Source organism: Carassius auratus, unplaced genomic scaffold (genome assembly GCF_003368295.1).
Source record: "Carassius auratus strain Wakin unplaced genomic scaffold, ASM336829v1 scaf_tig00217799, whole genome shotgun sequence".
Classification (NCBI taxonomy): Eukaryota; Metazoa; Chordata; class Actinopteri; order Cypriniformes; family Cyprinidae; genus Carassius; species Carassius auratus.
Genome location: NW_020529250.1, coordinates 121 through 17,092, shown reverse-complemented (window position 1 = coordinate 17,092; position 16,972 = coordinate 121). Strand labels below are relative to the sequence as shown.

The 16,972-nt window shown below is 40.0% G+C and overlaps 1 pseudogene; it reads left to right on the top strand.

The window, feature by feature from the left end:
- The first annotated feature begins 5,720 nt into the window (after window positions 1-5,720).
- Window positions 5,721-16,461, top strand: LOC113103090 (tyrosine-protein kinase ABL2-like; annotated as a pseudogene).
- The last annotated feature ends 511 nt before the right edge of the window (window positions 16,462-16,972 follow it).

Sequence of the window (16,972 nt, the reverse complement as noted above, 5' to 3'; positions counted from 1 at the left end):
CTAAATAATTTTCTGCCAGCAGATGGCACTGTTGGAATGGCAGAAATTCAGCTGTCTCTCCAACTATAAACAAAGCAGCAGCTGCTGACTTTTTGCAGTGCAAATTTTTTTATGTAATTAAATCATTGCCTTTTAAAGTTAAATTATCAGAATAAGCCATAATGACGATACTTGTCTTTCCCTCCCAAATAAGACCTCTTAAAATCATAATTAAGACTTTTTGTAGCCTACCATTTAAGACTTTTTATGGCCTTAAATATGATGCAACTAAATTTAAGACCTTTTAAGACTTTTTAAGGGATCGCAGAAAACCTGAAACAGAAAATGCGTACTGCATGAATTGCATGTTAATAAAATTAGTGCCGTTAAAATTAATCTCCATTAATGCGTTATAGCTTATATATATATATATATATATATATATATATATTAGTTTATTATATTTATTAATATTTACTTATTTGGGCCCTTATCCACTGCTTTAGAGTAAACCATTCATAGATTTATAGATTGAGTCCTGAGAAAGTCTAAATATTGTGGTGCTATCAGAACGTTACTCTGTTTGAGCATCTCAACCAGCCCAGTAATAGCAGTATTAACTTAACTAATGGCTCAACTAATTGCAAGAATATGGGACAGGACTGTTTGGCAAAAGGTGAGAGTTTGGAGAACCCTGCATTATTTATTCTTTTTGGTGTCTCATAACTGTCTATCCATCATATTGAACCCAGGCAATTAGCACCTGACAGAAGACCTAGCACCAGTATGTCTGCCTGCTCACTTACATATGCTCAACTCTGATTATTGCTCTGTCTTAAGTAAAGTCTCTTATGAAAAGCATAAGTCCAGTCCAGAGAAAAGTCCCACAGTATAAGGGAACATGTTTTTATCCCTGAGCAGAGCCGTCTGCTGTGAGCTGCTCTTGCACGTACGAATGTTGGTAATAATTTCCTGCGTGACTGATGTACTTGTCTCTTTCTTGTGTAATGTTAGGGGACTGTTCTCTTGGGAATTCCAGAGCTTGTGACGGGCAAGTGAGGTGCTCATTTATTGGATTTCAAGGAGGAGTAGCGCCAGTTGACCCATCGCTTGTACCCTGCACCTCTTGTTTACTTGTCCTACTCAGACAAGCTTCACAAAGCATCCGTGAATGGTGTGATTTTAAGGGTGAAATTAGAGCTGTAATCGGGCCTTAAAAGTTAGGCCCGACAGGACCCGAGCCCGACAAGTACATTTTGATTGACAGCTTTTTTAAAGCCCGAACCCGTTTACAGCCCGACATTATTCAAATGTGCGCGCACTTTTTGCCAACAATGAGCAATTTATTCATGTTTTAACATAATTTACTCATAACTAACGTAGACTAGACCACTTGGAAGTTGGAATAAAGAAATAAAATAAGTCCTGTGTCACATCGTAACATCTCAGCATTCTAGACATAGGCTCATTTAACCTATAAATAGACCAACGCACCAATAAAAACGAGTCATTTAAAAAAAATTTTAATTAAGATAAATTTTAAATTAAGATGGGTATTTGGCAATAACGAAATTAAGATAAAGGCTCCGCCGGATTTGCTTTATTTAACTAAAAGAATAATGCCAACATTAGCGTAAACACTGTCAACATTATGCATTTAGACTCAATGATATTTAGTTATCATTTGAGAAAAACCTTTACTCACAGAGATAGGCTAGGTCTACATGTTTATGTGGGAGGAAAATGATTGAATCACTGTAGATGTCTTCAGCGCGCTCCTGCGCTCACTGATGGTGCGTCATTATTCACTCCATTATTCTCATTATAAGCATGTTAAAAACTTTTCCACATCTCAGAGTTTGCTTTAGTTGCTGGTGCAACCAAACGTAATCACCCAGAGGCAAGCCCTCCGTCACACCTGCTCAGCATTCATTTTGCATGCTTTCTCGCGCTAATCGAACACATCACATGACCGCTCGTTTACCTCGCAAACCGGAGCGCAAGCCCGAGCCCGGCCCGGCCCCGCGTAAGATGATAGAAATTAAGCCCGAGACCGACGGGTCCATCGGGGTTCGGGCAAAGATCTTCAGCTCTAGGTGAAATGCTCTTAAAGTTGTATAATTATTCTTGAATAGGATGGAACAAAGTATTTTATCACAGATGCACAAGTACCATCAGTTATGGGCCGATATTATTTTGTTTGATGTTGTTTAATTTATTGGTATATCAGTCAACATTGTATATTTACAGTGCGTATAGAAAAGAATCACCCCGCTTAAAAATAATTGTATTTTTTGCTGTGCAGCCTGAAATGAAGACGGACAGTTTTTGATTTAGCCAGTTATATTTACACAGTGCACTTAATATCCAAGTGAAGATATAACACCAACAATTTTAGTCTCATCTGCCTCAGAATCTTCAAGTGTGTTTTGGCAAAGCTTAATCATGATTGCATGTGGCCTTTCTTGAAGATTGGCTTTTTTCTGCCCTCCCATAGAAGCCACGTTTGAGGAGAATTTGTGATATTGTTGTCACATGCACACAATGACTACTCTTTGTCATAAATTCCTGTAACTGCTTCAGAGTTGCTTTAGGCCTCTTGTTAGCCTCTCTGACCAGTTTTGTCTTGGCTCTTGCATCCATTTTTTTTATGTATCCATCTCCCGACTTGTGCTGTCTACAACTTTATACCAGAGATCTTTTGACAGAGCCTTGCCAGTTAATTGTTTGCTCCATTGCTTTACCAAAGAGTGAAATGAAATGTGCTGATCAAAATGAGCACAGCTGATCACAGTTGAAAGTCAGATGTCTTTGTGTGCCATTGAGAAGGTGAGAGAATTAGCTACACCTGATTGAGTTTACAAATAGTTTATAGGAGGAAGGGGGTAATCCTTTTTCCAACTCATCAGTTTTTTTCTTTTTTACATTTCATTTCTGACATGTTGGCGTTATAGCTTTCAGTTGGATGGTATAAATACATACAAACAAAAACCGCGTCCATCTTCATTTCAGATTCATTTCACATTCAACAAAATGTGATTTCAGATCAGGATGTTCTTGTGTCCATAATCCATATTGGTTAAGAGCAGCCCCAGAGTACAGAGGTGCTGGTGCAGTTGCTGTAAGCCTGGCCTAAGCCCAGCACAACAGCTGCACTAGACTCCCATCAGGACACGGCCGTGCAGGTCAGTCTGTTCAGTACAGCCATTCACATCGCACACACAGTTCTCCCTCAGCTGTTTCACAGCGAAGCTCCTGCACACAAAGACACACACGAAAAGCATGCAGGACAAACACATGCGGCCACACGACGTGCCCGACGCTGCTCAACTGTTAGATCAGTCAGAAGTGTCACATGAGAATGTTTGTGTATATACTGCAACAGAGCTTGACATTGTAAGCTGTCTGTTTGTCTACTTGAAGTTGCGGCTCAATGACTAATGGTAATTGGTAATTTAGACTTTGTTTGGCATTTCAGTGTTCCCGTCTCATGAAATCTCGTCATGGTGGTCTTGTCAGTAGCTGGCCTCTGTAGTCTAAAAATCTTTTCTTTTATTATGTTCACACAAGCCTTTCACTTTCATGTCATCTAGTCTGTTGAGGTCTTGCTGATGTCTTAAAGAGATTATTTCCCTTAATGTTGAGAGGTTTTGGGTGTAACTGAATAACTGAGTGTCCCATCTTAATACATTTTACATGTTGCGCTGAAACTCAGGGTTATGTTTTATGCGGCACAGGCATTTTGTACTAGAGTTTCCACACCTCCAGGCTTTCCAGTGTCTCCCAAGAGGATGTTGGGTAGGCAGCACACACATGGTGTAGAAATGAAACCATCTGCTTGTTCGTACCCCCTTCTAAAAACCAGCGGCCCCCCCACACGCCTTCCCTCACAAGATATCCAATAAAACCACTCTCAGAACTCCACTCTTCCCATATCTCACACAAGCACATGTGGATACTTCTTACTTAGTGCAGTTAGCATGGAGGCCCACAATCAGATCGGACTGGCGTTCTTGAGTTCTGAGCTGCACCGGACACTAAAAAGATTCGAACAAGAGGGAGCATTTCAGTTTTAGCGTTTCAGGATTAGGTGCTAGAGTTGTTTCCCATTAGCCCTTACACTGGAACTGGGATCATGTACTGGGAGCTGTGGGTCAGTCAGCTGACTAGAACTGGGAAGCACTGCATGCTGGTCAGGAATAAAGGTAGGGCTGTATGTATCTGTGTGCATATGTGTCTTTGTCCAGACCTCGACTGTCTCAGCTGTGGGTTCTTGCAGGTTTATTGTGTTGTGTAAGACCAGGCAGAAGACCTGTCTTTGTTTTGTCTAGGCCCTGTTGTGTTTTTTATTCATAATGATAGTTTCAATTTTAATTTAGGGACATTCTTGGAACCATTTATCACATTTTGAACTAACATTCTATATTTTCTATGGATATAGATTTACTTCTTTTTTAAAGGAATTTCTAAAACTTCATATTTCAAAAATCAACTAGATGACTGGTTGCTCATACAACTAATTTACTAGTCACTCTTAACAGGTAGTTCTGGCCAGTTGGCAGGGTTTTGGGTTTACATGATTTAATGCATTTCTTAGTTGGCATTTACATTCTCTTATTCGACAACAGACGGTATAAACACAGATGTGATTTTGAAAGTGAGACTATTAGTTATTGGCTGTTATTATTGTTACTGTTGTACTCTAATAATTCACTAAAACTGTTAAAGTAATAAACCGTGGGGGAACCACAGGGTTTGAGTAACGCTCGTCTGGGACAAGTCAATTTTTGCAAGGTAATTGAGAGAAAATATTACTTGCCTGTAGGGGTGCTCCGATCACGATCGGCCGATCGTTATGCGGATCTCGTCAGTAAAGCTGGTTCTCTAATCAGTGGTTAATTCCATCAGGTGCGTGATTTCACATAGAGCAGCTGTTACTACACAGAGTCATTGTTAATAGAGAAGATGCGCAAATCCACTTCATTTTCAGCGTTTTTTGGCGCATCTTCTCTATTAACAACGACTCTGTGTAGTAACAGCTGCTCTATGTGAAATCACGCACCTGATGGAATTAACCACTGATTAGAGAACCGGCTTTACTGACGAGATGCGCATTAACGATCGGCCGATCGTGATCGGAGCACCCCTACTTGCCTGATTGGACAAGATGCCAGCTTAAAATGTTAATAATAAAAATAACCAAGGAAGCATTGAAACTTGGTCACCAAAATTTTTTCGTGTCATGATGGACTTTTTGTTGCTCTTGATTTTGTGATGCATGTTGAGGATAGATAATTTGGCTGTTGCTCTTGCCATGTATTCAGCATTTGAAGAAAGTATGTGAATACTATGTTATTCTTTAATGTACCTTGGGATGCGAATGTGTTAATCATCCATCAAATTTCAGCCCCTCTACCATGGTAAAACCACAGTAGTTTTGTAAAGGTAAACCTAATATAGCCTAATCTAAGAAGAAGAATTTGTTTCATAATGATAAGTAAAGGGAGTTTCTGAGAGTCTGATGCCTTTTCCCTTGGAACTCAGCTAATGTTTTGTCCTGCCTCACTTTTTCCCTAAGGAAAGGGGCAGCTGCCCAGACATGCTTAGTGTGTGTGTTTGTGGCTGGTTGACAGCTGTAGAGGAGGACCAGCAGACGCAGGCATGCTCAAGGTGTGGGGACTCTCCCACACCATTTTTTCCAACCTCAAAGCCATTCCATGCTCCTCCTCTCCTTAAGAACTTGCATAAGAATAAAACCCTCTCAGACAGTAGCAGAACCCTCAACACATCAGGTCTGTGTTTTATTACATGTGAGATCAGAGACTAATCTAGCACTGCTAGATTATGCCATTGAAGACTCTGCTGTCCAGCAGCAGTTTTGAGGAAGAGAGGGTCAGACTGACCAACCTGTTCAACCCACAGGATGTGGACCACTACTGCTTCGCAGGTAGACAGCGCTGTAACGGTGCCCTGAGTGTCAGTGAGTTTTTCTGGAGGATTTCAAGTCGAGGGATGTGTATTTGTTTGCTTTGTGTGTGTGTGGTCAGTTTGGAAGCTGTTACTTGGTCAGATGGTTTGGTCTTGGGGTGTTTCCAGAGGCCATCTGATTTTCAAAAATCACGCGTTTGTAAATTCATGGGAATTTTTCAAATTCATTATTACAAAAGCAACTAGTAGATCAGTAGTTAATGTTACATAGCTAACTAACTAAATATATGAATTTAGTTGCAATGTTTAGTGAAATATGTACATTTTCTACTTAAAGTATTATTATACTATTATACTTATGGTCACACTTTATTTTAAGGTCCAATTCTCACTATTAACTTACCATTAACTATGACTTTTTTGCCTCAACTCCTGCATTTGCTGCTTATATATAGTTTATAAGGTAGTTGTTAAGTTTAGGCTATTGGGTAGGATTATTGGTGTCATGCATTATATGTACTTCATAAGCACTAATAAATAGCTAATATGTTAATAATATGCAAGCTAATAAGCTATTAGTTATTACTGAGAATTGGACGCTTTACTAAAATGTTACCATATTTATTAGTATTAATCAAATATTAATACATTTCAGTCTTCTTCATTTATTATATTTATTTATTATAGTATAATATTTTTAATAATAATAGTTGTTAGTAATATTATGTTTAAAAAATAAAAATAAATTTTCTCCAGAAATTCATTAAATGGATTATAAAATATTTCAATAATTATTGACTGCATAATTGACAAAATTGATATTAAATTGTTAATTTAAAAATTGAATTGAGTTGATCGTTAGCATCTAGAACAGCTTTGTTTTTGTTTTTTTATTATGATTTATTGGTGTTTTGTGTAGCCTTCGTAATATTGTTTGCGCAAAAAGAGATCATTAAGTGAGGTATGATGTAAGGAGCAAAGTGATTTCATTTTGAATCCCCCTCGTTTTCACTTTGCGTCAGATGATTGCAGTTTCTTTTCTTCTCCCTCCTCACCTTGACGTTATCATGTTCGTCAGCTCCTGATTCTGAAACCCCTCCCCTCTTACACTGACTCAGTTTGCCCTTCCCAGAGGCCCTTACTCATTCGGGATGTCATATGCTTCATCAACAACCGCTTATGTTTTCTGTTACTCATATATCATGTTATTTATCTCTCTTTCTTCCTGACAGAAGCCCTGCACAGGCCTTTTGGATTGGACTCGACGTCACTGACGGAGGCGGTGCGCTGGAGCTCGAAGGAGAATCTGCTGGGTGCTGCGGAGAGCGACCCCAACCTTTTTGTTGCGCTTTACGACTTTGTTGCCAGTGGCGACAACACGCTGAGCATCACGAAAGGTATGATCGTCGAAACGAGATGAGTGGTTGCGCATCATGCGGTGCTTAGTTTCATTAAACACTTTAACAGTTTGAAATCCACCTCTGTACACCGATGACAAACCTCATTGCACTGATAATGTAAACTCAAATGTAACCCAAAACCAATTTGAATACCTGGAATAAACAAAGCCAGAGAACGTTTTTCACAAGTATTATTGATAACTTCCTTTCTTTATAAGAAGGACACTTTTCCTCTTCCTTCCATCATTCTCTTTCCTCTTTTCTTTACTTCAGAACTTGTTGTTTCTCTTCCCAGAAGCAGTTTGTAGGATCAAAAAACAGAGCTAGAAATTGAAATGATTGTTAAACTTAGAGTTTTATTCAACTGAGGACATAAACACATGGGCATCAACCTAAACCATATGCGCCAATGCCCACAGCTCATTCCAGCACATTGTAATAGACTTTGGGACCCGAGTCAGGCTCTGTGCTCAGATGCTCCATGCTGAACAGCTACCGCTAATGCTAATGCCCATTTTGAAGCATAATCCCATCAGCTGGGTGAAAAGCAGGTGGGTAAACACAGACTTGCCCAAGAGAAGAGAGTTCAGAGAGAAGGAGTTAGCAATCTGCCCTTTCTCTCTGAAGTAACCGCTAATGGCCGGTCATGTAATGTCGTCTGGTTGGCACCGATGCGCCAGTCTCTTCTTGTCTTGTTATGAGGGCCAGTGTCCATTTAGGATTAGCAAAAATGCCCAGTGCCTGAAAGCTATTGTGCCTAAATTCTGTTTTCCTGACAGCAGCAGAGCACCCTCTACTGGAAAATAAAATAAAATGTACCATTCAAACATTTGGGGGCAGAGAGAAATTTTTACCTTTTTTTCTTTTCTTTTTTTACAGTGAAAGACATTTATAATGTTACAAAAGTTTCATCAAAGAATATAAAAATAAAAATATAAATTACAAAAAAATACTAAAACATAAAAAAATCAGCATATCATCACAGAAAGAAAAGTTCTTTTAAATGATAAAAAAATTCACAGTATTATTATTATTATTATTATTATTATTATTTTATCAAATAAATACAACCTTGGTAAGCATAAGAGACTTAATTCAAAATATTAAAACAAATTGTACCAACCCCAACTTTTTAATGGTATTGTATAAATAAAAATACATTTACATACATTTTATATAAAAAAAAACAAAATGAATCAAAATTCAGCCACCGAATTAAGCAAAAAAGGGCCCTATTTTGGTTCCGTCATTGTTTTTGACTACACACATTCAGATTGAGCACTCTGGTGAGGCTTTGGAGTGTTCTTTTTCCAACAGCTTAATGGAACAGAACACAGGGCTCTTGATGTTTTCGCAAGTGCTTTTTGGAGGCATATCGTGTAAAAAAAAAAAAAATATATATATATATTCTATTTTTAACTTCCATTGCATCTTTAAAATGTGCCATTCGTGGAGTGTGATGCAGCAGCCAAAATGTCCATCTGACACATGTTTTTGACACTGACAACGATGGGACGGCCTACAGAGAGGAGGTGAGCACCCTGACTAAATGGTGTTAGGAGAACCACCTCTCACTCAACATCGACAAGACCAAGTAGCTAGTGCTGGATTTCAGGAGAACTTTTTCCCTCAGCATGTCAGACAGTCAGAACTAATACACCCTACAGCATACTCCCACAATATGGTATGCCCCACACTGCACTTTAACTTCAACAGTTCAACACTGAACTATACATACACACTTGCATTTAATACAATAACCTACCTTCACGTACACTCTGTTGCACCTTAGCATATTTTTATGCGTATATATTTTTACATAATGTAGAATGTGTAGATTCTGTGTATAGTGTATAATGTGTAGTGCTAACTGTATGTATGTACATATTGCGTATAATGTGTAGTGTTAACTGTATGTCTAATAATACTCTGTGTGTACTGACTATATGTATGTGCATATTGCACATTTTCACCTGTTGAAGTCTGTTTGGTTATATGTTAATTGTTTCTGCAATTTCTGGTGCAACCTCCCAAGAATTCCACTCACCAAGGCACATGTGCTGTGCTGATGTGACAATAAAAGTGACTTGACTTTTCTTCCTCCACTCTCGGGTGCCTCCAGGATATGTGCAGCTCTCAGAACTCTTATATAAGACTAGCTTCTTCTCAGTCTGAGTTTATGGGATGAAAACATTACCTAATGGACAAGTTCAAACTGATCTTTTTTTAAGAACTGATACTGTAGGTTCTATAAAGTTACTGACATAAAGATGCACTTATTTCCTTCTAAAAGACCTGATGTGTTTTTATGGCTGAAAGATGGACTTGTTGTGGCTTGCATTTCTAATCTCTCATTCCATTCCATTCAAGGGAGATGCATTGGTATGAATAACAAAGGTTTACATAGCCGGATCATTAGTAAATGATTTCACAAAAATGTGAGAAAAAAACAACCTGGATTGCTGTGTACAAAGTACTGTTCTTTTTTGCATTTCAGGAGAGAAGCTGCGAGTGTTGGGGTACAACCAGAATGGTGAGTGGAGTGAAGTCCGTTCAAAGAACGGCCAGGGTTGGGTACCCAGTAACTACATCACCCCCGTCAACAGTCTGGAAAAGCACAGCTGGTATCACGGGCCCGTGTCCCGCAGCGCTGCTGAGTACCTCCTCAGCAGCCTGATCAACGGCAGCTTCCTAGTGAGAGAGAGCGAGAGCAGCCCTGGCCAGCTCTCCATCTCGCTTCGCTATGAGGGACGGGTCTATCATTACCGGATCAACACCGCCTCTGATGGAAAGGTTGGGCTGAAGACAAAGGCTGCTTTCACTTTACCTTGAAAGTAAAGCTTCCTTTCCTATTATTTTAAAGCTGGTCTCTTCTTCTGTCTCAGGTCTATGTAACAGCTGAAAGTCGTTTCAGCACATTAGCTGAGCTGGTTCATCATCATTCCACAGTGGCCGATGGTCTGGTAACCACATTACACTATCCCGCTCCAAAATGCAACAAGCCAACCGTCTACGGTGTCTCCCCCATCCACGACAAGTGGGAGATGGAGCGCACCGATATCACCATGAAGCACAAGTTAGGCGGAGGCCAGTACGGAGAGGTCTACGTCGGAGTTTGGAAAAAGTACAGCCTCACTGTAGCTGTAAAAACACTAAAGGTTCGTGTTTTTCTGCGTATGCTCCTAATGTTGTGTAATGGAAAAAAAACGATTTCATTGGTTTTTAATTGCATTTGAACTGTTTATGTGGTGTTGTGTGCCACCAAGTGGCTGGTCATTATATTGCACTTAAGGATTTTTGTTTTCGTAGTTGCTTTGCTAGTTCTGTTATGTATTTCTATGTCATATTCAATGTGTATTGTATTACTTTATTTCAAAGGAGGACACCATGGAGGTTGACGAGTTTCTGAAGGAAGCTGCAGTCATGAAGGAGGTGAAACATCCCAATTTGGTACAGTTACTGGGTAAGTGTAGTAGGATTTTTAACTCGTTGATGGTAGTTGACAACTAGTCAAAACTCAAAATTGAAGCTGTGTGTGCTTTAACTTGTTTGGGTTCAATTGACAACAAAAAAATGAAAACAAAAAAATCTCAACTTGTCTACTACATTAATCAACCATTTAGAGTTTGCACAGGCATTAGAGAGTATGTACTACTCTCATAACTCTTTCTTTCACATAATAAGCAACAATTATTTGTTTTTACCAAATTATGTTCTTAGATTTATCCCAAATTGGTCATTTTTTAATGCCCCTTCCTAGGTGTGTGTACATTGGAGCCTCCATTCTACATAGTGACTGAGTACATGCCCCATGGGAACCTGCTGGACTACCTGCGTGAGTGTGACAGGGAGCAGGTGAATGCGGTGGTGCTGCTCTACATGGCCACTCAAATCTCCTCTGCCATGGAGTATCTGGAGAAGAAGAACTTCATCCACAGGTGAGCATAGCTCTTCAGACATCAGTAGGCTTCAGGAGTTCTCATCGGGAGATCTCACTACATCTTCTTAATTTCTTTCTCAGGGACTTGGCAGCTCGTAATTGTCTGGTTGGAGAGAATCACGTGGTCAAGGTGGCTGATTTCGGGCTGAGCCGGCTGATGACAGGCGACACCTACACCGCTCATGCGGGGGCCAAATTCCCCATCAAATGGACCGCACCAGAGAGTCTGGCCTATAACACCTTCTCCATCAAATCAGATGTGTGGGGTCAGTTACTAAATTAATTTTGTCATAAGGATTGTGTTAGGATTTCTGATACTCTATACACAGTTATGTGTCACAGACTGAAATTATTGAATTGCTTCTATAAATAAGTGACTCACTTAATTCTCCCAATTTTCCAGCATTTGGAGTTCTGCTTTGGGAGATTGCGACGTATGGCATGTCTCCATACCCAGGAATAGACCTGTCTCAGGTGTACGATCTGCTGGAGAAGGGCTACCGCATGGAGCAGCCCGAGGGCTGTCCTCCTAAAGTCTACGAGCTCATGAGAGCCTGTGAGTATCAACAGAGACTTTGATAACATTTGATATTTTTCACTTAACTTTTCATAGTTAACTAAAACAGGTCAAATGTAATTCATATGTGTCCATATATACAGTCTTTTCTTTAAGCATTGTGTAATGTTGTGTAATGGTCTTATTTAAAATCTAAAATAACTGTATTCTATTTTAATATATTTAAAATATAATTTATTCCTGTGATGGCAAAGCTGAATTTTCAGTAGCTTTCAATGTCACAGAAATCAGACACATTTTTAATGGAATATAACTTTTAAAATATCAATTTATTTGAAATAAATTTGCTTGTAACATAACCTTATATACATTTTAATGTCACTTTTGATCAATTCAATGTATCATTGCTTAGTAGAAGTATGAACTTTCTTTTATTATTATTTATTTATTTATTTTTACACAAATTTTGAACCATATTGTAGCTTTTGGTCATTGGGTAAAGCCATATTTCGTTTGTGTTGGTAGGCTGGCAGTGGAGTCCACTGGATAGACCCTCATTTGCTGAGATTCATCAGGCATTCGAGACCATGTTCCATGACTCAAGCATCTCAGAAGGTATTGCTCCATCATCTGTTTTGAATGACAGGAAGCTGTAAACTGAGTGGACTTTTCATGCAGATCTTGTATGATTAAACGGCTTAAAAGGAAATAAAGAATAAATAACATAGGTGAATTTTGTATTGAATGTGAAAAATAGAAAATTTACTGAAATAAAGATGAAGTTAATATTTAATGAAAGTTTGACCCATAGTACTTACATTTAATATTAACCTGCACCGTCTTTCTGCTAACTCCTCTCCAGAGGTAGCCGAAGAGCTGTGTAAAACCGCATCTGGTGGGCAAGGTGGACTTGCGCACACCTTAGGCCATGATATGCCACTTTTGCCCTCAAAGTCTCGTGGGCAGAAGAAACACTCTGAGAACAAAGAGAATATGGAGGAGGCAGGACCCCACGGCCCTGCAGGTATACAGGCCCAACTCCGGCTCAATCGGCTCAGACAGAAGCTCAAGAGAATGGGAGTCGTGTTCATTTTCGATTAACTGTGCTACATAATAAAATATAAAAAAAAAGTGAAAGTCGTGACATTTGCCAAGTATGGTCACCCATACTCAGAATTGGTGCTCTGCATTTAACCCATCCAAGTGCACACACACAGCAGTGAGTAGGGAACACACACACACACACACACACCGTGAACACACACCCGGAGCAGTGGGCAGCTATTTTTTCCAGCACCCGGGGGAAACCTACAATTATTTATACACAAATATAGTATGAATCCAAACATTCTGTGTAATATCCTATATACAGTCCAGACCAAAAGTTTGGAAACACCTTCTCATTCAAAGAGTATTCTTTATTTTCATGACTATGAAAATTGTAGAGTCACACTGAAGGCATCAAGGGCTATTTGACCAAGAAGGAGAGTGATGGGGTGCTGCGCCAGATGACCTGGCCTCCACAGTCACCGGACCTGAACCCAATCCAGATGGTTTAGGGGTGAGCTGGACCGCAGACAGAAGGTAAAAGGGCCAACAAGTGCTAAGCATCTCTCGGGGAACTCCTTCAAGACTGTTGGAAGACCATTTCAGGTGACTAGCTCTTGAAGCTCATCAAGAGAAGCCAAGAGTGTGCAAAGCAGTAATCAAAGCTAAAGGTGGCTACTTTGAAGAACCTAAAATGTGAAATATTTTCATTTGTTTCACACTTTTTTGTTATGTATATAATTCCATATATAATTCCACATGTAATTAATTTAATTCATAGTTTTGATGCCTTCAGTGTGAATCTACAATTTTCATAGTCATGAAAATAAAGAAAACTCTTTGAATGAGGTGTGTCCAAACTTTTGGTCTGTACTGTATATCTCTCTTTTATTCTCATTCATTTTAAATGTTCATAATGTATCATGATTATAAACGTTTATATCAGATATTCCCTCTCATGTTTTAAATATCTCTGTAAATGCATCTGATTTCATTCTATTTCTCCCATTTGCTGAATGTCACTAAACCCCAAGTATACACATTAACACAACTGCATGTGTATTTATATTTTGATTGAAATTTGTTTAACCATATTAAAGTATTTATCATGTATTGTGCAATATTGTTTTTCTACTTTATATGCTATTTATTGAAATTATATAAAATTGATATAAAACAAACTTTAAGGGTGGGGATGTTTATATTTATTTATTTTTTGGTTGAGATGCATCTTTTTGTCATGTTATTACACCTTTTAAACATGCAAAACGTTTATTATTAACATTTATACTTGTGTTTTTTGTATTCCTTGATCTGTATTTATTGTCCTGCCTTTGATTGTCCTATCAATCTTACTTTTCCCCACATATCAAGAGATACTGTCTATATAATACAAATATCTAGCATTCTGTTTGCCCACAGGACCTGTTAAAAAAAATACAAAAGAAAAAATCTTGGTCCACTCCTACAAAAATTCACCCCATGAATTAAAGAAATATCCCTGACTCAGTGTCATGTACTTTAATGTCCCTATAATATAGCAGTAATTTAAAGGGACTCTACATGGTTTCTTGCATAGAAGCATATTTCAGGCTAGTTCTTATAAATTACAGTCAGGGATAGCAGCAGTGTTATCTAATACAACAGCCTTCATTTACACCAGGCTTCATCATGCTTTACTTTTATGTTTATTTTTGAGACATTTGCTTGAGACACAACTATTGGTAACAATATAATAAATTAAATATTAATTTTATAGCCAAGCAATCAAAGTCTAACACAATATGTTATTTGTGCACTGAATGATGTAAGCAAGTTATCGTAGTGATCTGTTTACATATGCCACCACTGAAGTGTTTAGTTTTACATCTCTACTGCTACCTCTTTTTTTTGCTGTTCTTTGACCTTTGTTTTGTTGTCTTATTGTGTTCAGGTCTTGCAGCATCCCTTTTTGTGGGTGATGGCCGCTCCAGCAGCTCTCCGGCCCTACCACGTAAACAGAGGGATAAGTCTCCCTCTAGCTTGCTTGAGGACTCCCAGGACACGACCTTTACCCGTGACCGCAAAGCTGGCTTCTTCAGTTCTTTCATGAAGAAGAAGTCTATGTCTTCCTCTTCTTCTTCATCCTCACCTCAGCAGCAACAGAATCTCCCTATGCCTCCCAAGAGGAGCAGCTCTTTTCGGGAGATGGAGACCCAGCCCCATAAAAAATATGAGCCAGCGGCTGGGTTTGCATGCCCTCCTCCTCCTTCGCCCCAAACTGATGGGTTGAGTTTCTCTCCATCTCACGGAGAGGGGAACCAAGTGCAGTCCGCACTGTTGTGGGGCCACGTTTGGACAGAAACCCTCAGTTCAAACTCTGGAGCAACTTCTGGTCAAGTTGGAAGCAGCAGTAGTTGGGGAAGCCTTGCAGGCTTTTTTCACCCCCTCGCCTTATCAAAAAGACCCTGGGATTGAGGACAGGTAAGCCTTCTGGAATAGACGAAGGAAGTGGAACCAAGCCATTCCCTCGTTCCAATTCAACTTCCTCTATGTCTGCTGGGTTGCCGGACTTAGAGCGCATGGCGTTGACATTACCAAGAAACCGAAGCAAACCCCCATTAGAGCGTAACATCTTCCACCACATCACATGCCAGAGAATGGGCAGTACGACCTTCGGATGCAATCCAGAGGAAGCTTGACGAAGGTACGGCTCAGATACGAGATCGTCCCAAGCCAAACTCTTGCCACGAGGGGTCGCTGGTGAGTAAGGGCACCAGGTGTAGGGGAGAGGCAGATTCAGACTCCAACACGCGGGGAAAAGATGGGCAAGATGACAGACAAGGCTGGTCATCTCCATCGAAAATTTCCACTCTTGGTTCGGTCAACCTGCACAACCACAAAGTTCCAGTCCTGATCTCCCCGACCCTAAAGCACAGCTCGGCCGATGTTCACCTAGTCGGTGTGGACTCTCAGGGCAACCGCTTTAAACTGCTGCCTGACAGTGGTGATCGTGACCGACCGCGACTGGTGAAGCCCAAATGTGCACCTCCTCCACCACCCATGCTCCGCTCCCTCCAACACGCCTACAGTGCCGATGCAGCTGACGATGTGGTCAGTGGAAACATAGAGGTCAATGGAGATGGTTTCAAAAGGTCAGGGAGAGAAGCCAGAGGAGCACGTCCATCAATACCACCACCACAAGTGCCTCCAGCCCCCATAGTCCCCTCTAGTAACACCACCACCCAAACTAAAATGGCCAACGGTGCTTCCAGTGGCGGACCTGGCGCTACTTCCACCAAACCCACCCTTAGACGAACTCGGCAGCAGACAGAGCGGATCCCCCTGGAAAAGATCAGCAAGGAGGCTCTTTTGGAATGTGCTGAATGCTTGAGTAGTGCTCTTCAAGGCAACACCGAGCTTTCCTCCAGCAGCCAGGTGCTGGATGTGGGACACCAACTTTTGGACTACTGCTCGGGTATGTCGATTGCATCCCCCAGACACGTAATAAATTTGCCTTTCGTGAGGCAGTGGGGAAACTAGAGTTGAATCTAAAGGAGCTGCGTGCTTCCTCTTCAGGTGGGGGATTGGGACCTGGGACCAGCCCAGCTCTTGACAACTTGAACACATGCATTAAAGAAATCAGTGATGTTGTACAAAGGTAGCCACTGCGTCCACCACAAAACTCCTCCTCCTGTACCCCTTGAGACTTTTTTTTTGCCCAGAATCAATCTAGTTTTATTTAAATGTTGGGGGACAGAGAATATTCTCTAAGAAGTACCTCAGAACAATACTACAAACACTCTCTAACTTTTTATTGTTTACAGGTGACTTTTTCTTTGAAATTGCCAGTTGGGAACATAGTTCTTTGTATATAAGCTTTTTGTCATTATCAAAATACACACAGTTTTGTTTTTGACAAATGAATACTTACAGTTGTATCTTGGTATGACAGAAATCAGTTTTCACAGATAGACAGGGGTTGCATAGGTAAAGGTGAGCTGACTACATGTGAAACTGTGGTCCATTTATAATGCATTTTTTTTTAGTTACAGATTTCCATTTGCTTTTTCGAAATTTCATTTGCGTTTGATCCATAGTAACTGGATATTGCATCCGAATGTCAATGCAAACATTTTAGACGTGAATTGGTTTCGCTGGAGCATAAACAACATTGCTTGT